Source organism: Caretta caretta, chromosome 1, assembly GCF_965140235.1.
Source record: "Caretta caretta isolate rCarCar2 chromosome 1, rCarCar1.hap1, whole genome shotgun sequence".
In the NCBI taxonomy this organism is placed as follows: Eukaryota; Metazoa; Chordata; order Testudines; family Cheloniidae; genus Caretta; species Caretta caretta.
The window spans coordinates 87,103,505-87,114,958 of NC_134206.1; positions in this window are offsets into that span (position 1 = coordinate 87,103,505).

Sequence of the window (11,454 nt, forward strand, 5' to 3'; positions counted from 1 at the left end):
CTCTACATCTGCAAGTGTAGCCATGCCCTAAGACTGTAACTTGTCAAAAATATATATGCTAAAGCATGCATGCACTTTTTGCATGCATGTACATGCAACATTTACTGTATGTGCTGAAGTTGGGGTTACAATCATACCTATGTGGGCTCAGAGCTGTAACTTGCCTTTACTCACTGAGCAAGTTGGGAAAATACAAAACAGCATGCACACTTCTAAAAATGTCCTCACCGTTCAAGAAAAATGGATCAACCTTCTTTCTAGAGATTGTTAAAAAATATCTTAAATGAAAAAAACCCTCTTCAAAAACCAGGCACAGCACTAATTAAGCACATTCATTTAAATTAAGCCTTTGCTTTACTTTAACTTAAATTTATGTGTCACGTTGTCAACTGCTCAGATAAGTCATTAGTTTTTGCCAGTGTTGATTTATGGTGCTTTTTTTAGACCTTATGTTCTTTGGGGGCTTCAAAAATATTTTAAAACACATGACATCTGATGAACTAGTCTAGAGAAAGCAAAAGGAGTACCAGTTCTGTCATTCATTTTTTTTCAATGTTTTTGATTGCTAGCTTACTTAAGAGAAAAGGTTTTATTGATGATCATTATTTTTTTGTAGACTTAAATATTATCTGACTTATTAAAATTCATTATTATCCTCTCATGTAGAGGCAGAATCTTTGGTTCAAACCTTCATCACATCAAGTATTTACTATTGTAAATGAGACCTTTTTTTTAATCAGCCCTTCCAAGACTTCAGGCAATACAAAAATTCAGTTGCTTGAAATTAGACTGGCACAGGATTAAATCAGAGCAAGATTAAATCTCAGTGGTATGGTTTTGTCTGATCTCCATGACTACCTATCAAGTAGACATTAAACTTTTCCTACAAAAATGTAAAGCTCTCTGTGGACTGCAATCTTAATATTAAGGTGGCAAAACATGAGAAATATGTAAAGCTGTCTGAATTTATTTTAGATAGTCAGCACACAGGAGTGTGTGACAGTTTATGATGATTGGTGCAGAAATACTGCTGTCTATTGTGCTACATTACCCATTGCTGAAGTTAATTATTTCACAAAGTTCTTGCTTATTCCCTCATTCAATCAATTTTTTTTTAATTAAGCGTATGCTCATTTTTTCCCTGCATTTCTCAAAATACTGTACCTGCATGAGTTCATGGCCACACGGGATTAAACAACAATCCTTCACTGTAGACAGCAGTATTTAGCAAAACACATGCTTATAAACAGTATTTAAATACTGTCTGATGGAAATTCTTGCTTTGTCTTGAACCCTATAGGAAGATATATAAGACTCACAGAATATGGTTTAATTAGGCTGAAACTTTATTAACTTAAAACATAAGGGAAACTATCTGGCAATAACTTGTCCAGTGAAGGTCAATCTTTCTTCTGTAATCGGTACCATTGGGGTGGAGGCTGACAAGTCCCCCTCCAAGCATTTAACCTGGTCCCTGCACTATTGCTGGGAGCCATTGTCCCTCCCCTCAGACAAGGTGTGAGGGTTTGAGGGAGAAAAGGTTCTCTAATTAACAAACAGAGGAAAGAGAGGAAAGAGTCTGGTTCGTGTGTAAAACTGGCTGGTTTTCCAAGTTTAAACAAATATTTATTATAAAAGTCCTTAATTTTGGTGGGATTTGAAGAGAAAACATAGAATAATCCCAAAGCAGATAGGTTTAAATACTACAATCAATCAATCAATGCATCAGTGCATTTATCCCCTTTCATCACAAATGTGGTGCCTGCCCCTTCTTTTATAGTACTATCCCCCCTTTGACAAGCATTTCCATCTGGGAGCAAGTGACTGGCAGACTGTGTTTGGAAGGAAACTCCATGCTGTTTCTTTGCTAAGATGTAGTTTTTTGCCCTGCCCCCTTTCCTGCCAAATAATGGCCACTTAACAGGCAATGGTCCACGTCGAGGACTCGAACCCCAGATGGCACGATTCGTTGTCTGACCGGAGAGAGACAGGCAACACCAGCAAGGTCCAAACACAAAGCTCTTTACTGAAGAGTGAACACAACAATAGGAAGCAGCCCATCTCCAAAGAGAACTAGAAGCCTCTAAGTAAAACTAATAGGTTTTTATAGACAGTTCCATCGCGTCATAGATTTATTCATAAAACAGCCCACCCCTCCCCTATGTTAGTTAAAATCCTCTTTCTATATTATGCATGCACTTCTACCCCCTTATTGTAGATAAGTTTTAGCAAATCATAATGCTTCACTAACAGTATGGGTGTCAACCAGGAGACGAGGAGTTAAGAACAGACATAACACAAAAACAAGGAGTGGAAAACAGTGCCTCCATATCTCAACAAGACAGTTCCCAGAACATCTGGTACAAAAGCGCAGGAATGCAGGCCTCCCCTTTTTTCTTACTCCCTGCAACTTAAACAAGTATTCTTTTATTCTATTTATCTCGTTCAGGGACTTTCCCAGCAACCTTTATTGGCCTGACTTTGCTTTGGTTGGCATAACTGCTTCATATTTAATTTTTCTCACCTAACAGTCCATAATCCTTTTTTACACCTGGCTGATGCATCCGTTTGCCCTTTGTGTCTGAAGAACTAGACTGGCCACTCCCCAAACTTATCTGGAAAACATACTTTTAATCACAATCTCAGTTTAAGTTTATAACTTAACATATAATACTGCTACTTGTATTTTGCCATGATATTATTAATCAGCAAATTAGGAGTTTTTAAATGATACCTCATTTGTTGCAATAGTGTGTATAGTGTGAACATAGGAGTATATTCTGTCACTGCATGATGAAAACTTTTTTAGCCTTTACCACAGCTACTCAGATAGACTGCAGTACCAGTCCTTTTCTGGTCCATCATGCTTTGAGTGCAATAAGAAGCATTGCCATTCTATTCTCTGTGCCAGTTCCTTTACACAACCAAGGTGATCTGATGGGATAAAATGAAAGATGGATAAATCCAAGAGTCATCCTTAAAAAGAAAAAGAGGCCATCACAACTTTCAATTGGGCAATCAGTAAAGAAGTCCAACAGATGAACAAACTAATCCCACAGACCATCAGTCTCTGAAGGTGGACCAGTCAAATCAATCCTTTGCCACGTGAGAGAAAAGGCAAATTCTAACCTCCACCTAAGGAAAATAGAGCTACAAGCATAATAAGCCTGTAATCACTACCTCACTTCCTCATGCATACTTTTGGTCCTCCAGCACTTCTAGAACCCGGCATATTATTTGATATTGCGATAGGATTTTTCATCTTGCAGACTCTACAAAGCTGGTGAAGTAGAATGCAGCTATGATATTATCAACGTCTCTCTGTTCCTATTGTCTGCATGAGTTAATAGAGATTAAAATGTGAATGGCCCCGCAAATATTGGAAGAATGTTGTGTCAAAAGAAAATAAGGGTAAAGAGGACACAGTACGTGTGCAAGAGAAAGCTCTGAGGCTCTTATGATCCAGAGCATTTTCTGTGTGCTGCCCGCAGATCAGAATGCTTTAGCCTCCCTGGTTTAAAATACAAATTAAACTTTCGCTTGAGTCTGTGCCCTTCCTAAGGTCACAGGTACGTTTTCATGGAATCTTGCACTGAAAACCATAGCTTTCAGATGAGTTAACTCTGAGGAAAACATTTACATGACTGAGTTAATTCATCAATAACACTGTCATTTTATGTGTCAACAACACTATATTTTTAACTATGAAATTAAATGAATGTAATTTATGCAGCTATATAAAACGATATAGCAGATTTATAGGAAGACATTCTGAAACTAATCAGAAAGAAATAAGAACACTGAGCTTGGGAGACGAGATAGAGGCAACTTGCTTGGGACATTCATAATTTTGAAGGGCATAATAGAAAAACTGATCACGTTTAATTCATGTCTACAGCACAGGGCAAAAGTCTTAATGAAATTAAAGGTAAGTAAATTTAGGAAAAAAGAAATAAAATACTAGAAATCAGAATGTTGTGCACTGTAAACTTTAATCTTTGATTTTAACTTTAATCTTCACTGTCACCAGAATTCAATAAATCTAACACTGTTGCTGGATTGTAAAGGGACTAGCTAATCCAAATCTGTTATGGGTTTGGGAATCTTCATTTGCTGAAACATTCCTATTTGAGACTAGAGGAGGTGACCTGGACTGTGGGTCCCACCAGAGGAGAAGGTCCCTGGCCTATCCCCCGACCCACTAGGTGAGTCAGCAGAGACTTTGGGGATTGTTCTCTTCCCTTTCCCCATGCTGGCCAGTGATGAGGTTAGCTGAGTGAACAGCAGGTTTGAGCCACTAGCAAAAATGGCCAAACTGAGGGCGGCCATGAATCTCTGAGGAGAGCAAATCCTCCCATAAGCGCAGGACCCACCAAGGCAGAGGAGGAACTTTGTCACAATATAGATAATGAAAAGAAAATGAACTTTGAATGCTGAAGTTGTAAAACACATTAATGTCCAATAGGCAGAAAGTTCAAAATTAAATTGCAGATTTACTCTGAAAATTATATTGTATAAAGACATTGTGGAGCCCCATATTTACTTTCTCTCAAAGATTTGCAGATCAAATGTGCTCAATGTACAAGTAAAATTTTTTTTATTACTAACTGAAGCCCTGGAAAAAAAGTGTCTGTGTAACAACAGTGGAAAGCAAGAGGTACATCTTGTTAATGGATAATACGAGTGAAAGAGGTAAGTAAGGCCCTTTGCCCTCGAGAAAAGTTGAAATGAGGAAAATTCTTTCTAAGACATTTTCCTTCTCCTCTTTCCTAAAATGGCAAATGTGGTACTCAAAAGCTGACATATTAGGTAGGGAGAAATATATTTCATGTGCTAAATTTAAAGAAAACACTTAAGGTTTCAACAACTAGGAAAAACTAATCTCATCAATAAATGAATGTGTCACCAGGCCCAATTAAAATCTACAGGGTTTTTTTATTTAGCCTATGTCCTCTTTACATAATAATGTCATACTAAAATATTTTACAGTGATCTTAAAGGACACATAAAATAAGGACATTTTAAAAATAATAACTGGAGTTTCACTCATGCACAGCTGAAAACGTGGTAGCTGATTGCCTTTCTCGCCTGCCTTTGCCTTCACCAGATGGTCCACCGGAGGATGAGGATGTAGTAGTTGTGCTTATTACAAGCACTCTTACTGCAGTTACAAGAGAACAATTTCAAACTGCTTGTTCAGCGTGTCCAATTCAACAAAAAACTACATGAATTTCTGACAAAGAGATGGCCCAGTAACCCCAAAAACCTTGACCCAGTTTTTCTGCCTTATTTTAGAGTTCGGGATGAACGTTCTTTGCTCGAAGGCTGTGTGCTAGGAGGTACATACTGGCTACTTGTGCAGAAGAAGTACACTCAAAACTCATACACCTGGCACACGATACTCATCAAGGAATTGTCAGAACCAAACAATGACTACGGGATCTGTATTGGTGGTCAGGGATGGACTCTCATACAGAAGCACTCATACATATCTTGTGTCACTTGCCAAATGCATGATAAGACAGCAGTGACATGTACCCCCCATTACAGCCTGTCCCTCTTCCTGAATCTGCATGGGAAAAAGTGGCAATTGACATAGTAGTACCCTTTGATACTGCTCCAATTGACTGTCATTATGCCATCACCTTAATAGACTATTTCAATAAATGGCGTGAGGTAGCGTTTACATCACAAATCTCTTCTGCTACAGTAATTAAGCTCCTCTCTTCAGTTTTTACCAGGGAAGGTAACCCCAAAGAACTGGTTTCAGATAATGGTAGTCAATTTACTTCCCTGGAGTTTGAAACTTTTCAAGCAGAGAGGAACATTTTACACAGAAGGTCACCCCTATACTACCCTCAAGCCAATGGTGAAATCGAACAGTTTAAAAGAAGTTTGAAAGAGAGTTTGCAAATGGCTAAACTGGAAGGGCGATTGTGGATAACCTTCACTACTGATTTCTTGCAAGCATACTGGGCTACACGACATGCCACAATGCAAAGATCACCCGCAGAGTTACTGCATGGGAAACAGATGAATATTAAACTGAACATTGCTGGATTGTTAAAGGCATGACCTGAGGCCCCAACCGAGGATGATGTGAGAAAAACAGTTGAACAGAACCAAGCAAAATATAAGGCTTTCACAGACAAACGGTGGGGTGCTAAGGAACCAAAGTTTCAGTGTGGTTCCTTTGTTAGAATACGAAAACCTGGAATTTTATGCAAAGGGGACCATAAATTCACAGCTCCTCTTAAAATCACAGAGAAGAAGGGACCTTACACCTATCGACTTTCTGATGGGTGGGTATGGAATGCTTCTTATCTTGCACCTGCCTATGCACCAAGAGGAGATTATGCCAACACCCAGTCTGCATTGGATGACTTCACCATAGTATCAACACAACAAGACATGGCACTGGAACCGGGTCTTGAGAGACAGCCTGTTAGACCCAGACGACCACCTGTCTGGACTAGAGACTATGTTATGTAGTATCTATAGTGTTTTTAGTGTAATAATTCTGTCAACAGTATAGTGCTTGTTTCCTATTTGTTCCTGTGGTTAGAACGACAATGTTTATTGTAATTGGGAGAGTTTCTTAAGAGAGAAGGGAATGGTGGTGTTCCTGCGCCGCCTCCGAGGGCTCCTATATGACCGGCAGCTCCTTTATCTCCATCTGAGGGGTCTTCCGCGAGACCTCTCCGGGCTGCCGGTCTTTTACCAGGACCTCCCAGGACCTGGAAACTGTTTGCAGTGACCAGGTCCGTGGCGGCCTCCGTGGGGGAAGATCTCCTCGTGGAGCCCCTGCTACACAACCCCCACCTCCGTGTGCAGGCGGCGGAGTCCCCCTCGGTGCTCCAGAGGTTGGTCCTGGCAGAAGTCACCAGAGTCGGAGACCTCCTGGACTACGACCGGGGAGACTGGCTGGATCCCCTGATGCTCGCTCAGCGCATGGGGCTCTCCAGACCTCGTACTGCCCTACGCGTACTTCAGGAGGTGAGGGCCGCTTTGCCGCCCGCTGCTTGGGTTTACCTCAACTAGGTCCTGCGAGAGGGTGCGCCCCGCCCACCCTCCACCCCAGGCCCTCCGGACCTTTTCATCGGGCCCCTGCCCCGTGGACCCGACCGACCCCCCCGCCCCTTCACCGTGAGCTGCAGCCAGTCTGGTTCCAGACCGCGCCAAAACAACATCTCTACACGCTTGTGCTCCACACCCTTCATGTCCTCACCCTCGCGTCCTGCCCTGACACAAAGTGGCGGGACCTCCTGCCACCTCTAGAGGGTGAGGAGCCCCGGTGGGCCAGCCTCTATTCCACCTTAGTCCCGAGGCCCGCCGGGGATATCAGTTGGCGGCTCCTTCACGGGGCCGTGAGCACGGGCGTGTACTTGGCGCGGTTTACCCCAATCCCGGACACCTGCCCCTTTTGCGGTGTGAGGGAAACCCTGGCGCACGTCTATCTGGAGTGCGCCAGGTTTCAGCCCCTATTCCGGCTCCTCACCAATATTTTGTTAAGGTTTTGGTTGCACTTTTCTCCTCACCTTCTTATCTACGCACTCCCTGTCCGTGGCCCCACTAAGTCGCGGAACCTCCTGGTCAACCTCCTCCTGGCCCTGGCTAAAGTGGCCATCTATAAAACCAGGGTGAGGAGGTTGGCCGATGGAGTCTCCTGCGACTGCGGGGCCTATTTCCCATCCTCTGTCCGTTCACGCCTCCAGGCAGAGTTCCTCTGGGCGGCGTCCACTGACTCCCTGACGCCTTTGAGGAGCAGTGGGCGCTGTCCGGGGTTCTCTGCTCGGTGTCCCCATCCGGTTCCCTTCGTTTGACCCTTTGACCGCACTCCCGTCCCTGTTTTTCATTAGTTGTCCCCCGTAATTATTTGGCTTCCCAGGTCCTGTGGACCTCCCCCTTAGGCTGGGGGGAGATCCTTTAGCAGTGGGCGAGCCTCGCCCTCCCACTTCCTGGATCCCAATAAGACCAGCCTCCTGTACCCCACTGATCTCGGTCTGTCACAATATGTATTTACAATCTTAAATTCCAGCTTAGAAGAATCCAGGGGTTTTTTTAGCCTTGAAATACCTATGTAATTGTCTTTTTTTCTTTTCTTTTTTCAGATTTTACCAGCCAAGAATAGGCATGTTGCTAATGATGCCCAAGTTCTGAGTCAGTGCTCAGAACACTTTGATTAATTTTATTCTGTAACCATATAAAAAACTAGTTGAATCCAAAAGGGGGGGGGGGAGAGAGAGAGAGAGAGAGATTCAATTATATTCAAGCTTTCTGCAGCTTGGACTGCAAAACAAAGGGAAAATAATGCTTCTGCAATCCGGCTGTGTCTGTAAATGGTGATGGTGTATGGTGATGGCTGTATTCGGCTACTCAGTTGTTTGTTACTGGGTAAGAGTAAAGAAGAAAACCTATGAAACTAAATTAATAAATACCTACTAAGAGATTAAAACTCCCAGTATAACTAATGGAGGACAAAGACCAGGAACACGTTAGCCAGGGTGGGAACTACACGATTTGCTACACTGAGTATATGATACATTGCTACCTGCCTTTGGGTGTATGTATTCACCTGGTGCAACAGCTCTTAACCCTCAGAGGCCCAGTACAGCATCCTCAGGCCAGAGTTGCTGAACTAGAGGAGAGATGGGACAATTGAGAACTGGCTGCTCCAGTGCTCTGGTTGACGAAGTCAATCTCATGAGGGGAGAAAACCAAAATGCTGCAGAGGGATAAACTCCCATAGGATATGTCTATATTACAAAAGTACATCATGTTAGAATATAAGGTAAATACTTGGTGCAGGCAGAGATGTGTGGTGTTTAACATCATGTCAGCTGGTCATGGTTAAAATTAGGGCAGTGGACCTTAGAGCTAATCACAACAAGCTAACATGATGTTAAACACTGAAGTCCCTATCTATACTGAATGGAAATTCCTGTTTTACATCATTTAATTAACACATTCTTCAATTTCTTGTTATTTTCCAGTCTAGACATGGCCTCAGCTGGGATCTACCTTCCTCCAGAAGCTGAGGTAATGATTGGGAGACAGACAGGCTGTGGTGGCAACAAATCTGATCATTAGAAACGTCAATAGCTAGATATGTCATCAGTGTGAGAACTCTTGAGTGACTTGCCTCACAGGATCAAAGGTCGCAGATCTCATGAGACACCCACATAAACTTTATGTGGATTTCTTCTAAAGCTTCAAATTTTATGCCCACAGCTAGCTATTCAGAGAGCACTTCAGGGTCTCAGTTCCAGGATCAGAAGGTAATTAGAAGCAAAAATAAATAAATAAAAGTTTAAAAATGTTTGCTGAGATTTTGGGACACAATTTTGCAGCAAGGGATAACTTACAAGGCAAATTAATTTGATGTAGGATCATGGAATTCACAGCACCCTGTCAATAAATTTCCAAGTGCATAATATATTTAAAGTGTCTCAAAGATGGGCAGCAAAAATGATTAGATACAAGTATGAAAATATTTTGCATGAGGAGAGATTGAAAAGGTAAGTCTATTACCTTTAAGAAGGACATAAATAAGACATGATAGAGGAACATCATGGACAGAGAGGGTACATGCTTATAAAATATTGAACAGGGGGAAGATGAGTTGAGCAGTCCTATGTATGCATTCTCAGAATACAAGGCCCAGGGGATGCTTTTCCCACCATAGCCCAATTATACAGGAGAGAAATTGCCTTTTCAGGGCTGGTCTAATAACATGTACAGTTATCTTACATAGGATGAAATATATACAGAAAAGGTAAACCCAAATGTTTTGAGCCATAACTCAACCACTAGCTGACTATATTAGGAAGATTATTCCATCTGTCTCTGGTACTGACCATAGTCGAAGAAAAGATAGAGGCCAAATGGATTACCAATCAGATTGGTTGTGGAAATTCCTATGTTCCTATTTGAAAGGCCTTGGGTTTACATTTGATCTGCGATATGGCATGTTCAACAACAGTGCCTCTCAGCACCTTATTTGGATGTTAGCTCAATACTAATGCAGATGGAGGAGTTCCTTCCAATGTATCACAAACTCTTCTTCTTTCAACACTCTGGCATTTCCTGGTGGAGATCTAGCTTGGCAGGTCTCTCTTGCCTAGATGGTGAGATCTGAGAAGCATGCCTACCAAAGAGAAGAGTTTCATGAGAGAAGCTCCTTGCAAAATGCAATCCTTCACCCAATTCTCAAGATGCCAACACTTGACCCTGAAGATCTCTGCAACTACCATCCTGACTATAACCTTAATTCTTGGACAAAATAATGGAGAAAGTACTAATCATAAAGCTTCAGCAACATATGGCATTAGCCAACATCTTGAAAGTGTGCATCTCTAGCTCAAGGAAAGTTTTGAGCCCACAAAGGAAAAAGTGCTAGAGACTCCCTGCAATCAGCTAAGGACTTCACTATGGATATTGATTTTACGGGAAAAGCACTCAGATACTGCAATGATGGGTGATATAAAAGCTAACAAAAATAGATAAATACAAGACCACAGACTAAAGTGGTGAAGTTTCAGTTTATTACCATGAAGACTAATTACACAGAACCTCTCTATAATTTTCTGGAGTATCTCTTTAAATCATTAGATAACTAGAACCGTAAAAAATGTTTGCTGCCATTCATAGCATATTTAACAGTACTTCTGCTAGCTGCCTCGTTTGTCAAAATATGATCATATTTCTATACAAATGTTTGTAGTTTTGAACATGGGCTTACATGAAAACAGATAGTCACACACCATCAACTTGTCACTGACAGAGCCGGTAGTGCCATTTTCTGAACCTAAATTAGTGAACATCTAATTGAGTGAATGCATATAGTAATTTCAATGTGTCAGAGGGTAGGGGGGAAGAGTGTGTTGTTGCCTTGCTTCACAATATGGTCGAAAGGTTTTGAAAGATTTCTGAAACTTTGCAGGAAAAAAACGACATTTCAGATAGATGTTGGATAAGTGCATGAATCCATGCTGAACATTTATGTCAGGAGATGTGGCCGTTCTTTGGCTAAAAGAGTATGTTTGCTAAAATGGAGTTTGGAAAGCTGGGACTGTCTGTATTTAAGAAATGAACAAATGCTTTTTGAGATGACTGTATTGTGAATGTAAAACTGTCACAAAATTCTTCACTAGCAGATTGTTACTTGTTCCTGTATTGTGTATGCCATATTGTGCCAATTACTATATATTTAGGTATTTATATAGCCCCCATCTCTATGGTATTTTAACACTTCCCATATATTTAAAAATAGAAATAGCAGTAAACATCTTTCATCCTTCCTAGTTTATAGGAGAAATTGATGGATTTACAGGGGATATTTTTGTGAGTGTGTTTGTTTTTGTTGTGCATATGTGTGCACATGTGAACAGGGCTTTGGAGCAGAGCCTGGAGCTGGAGCTGGAGCACGGAGCAGCTCCGAAGTAGTGGAGCTGC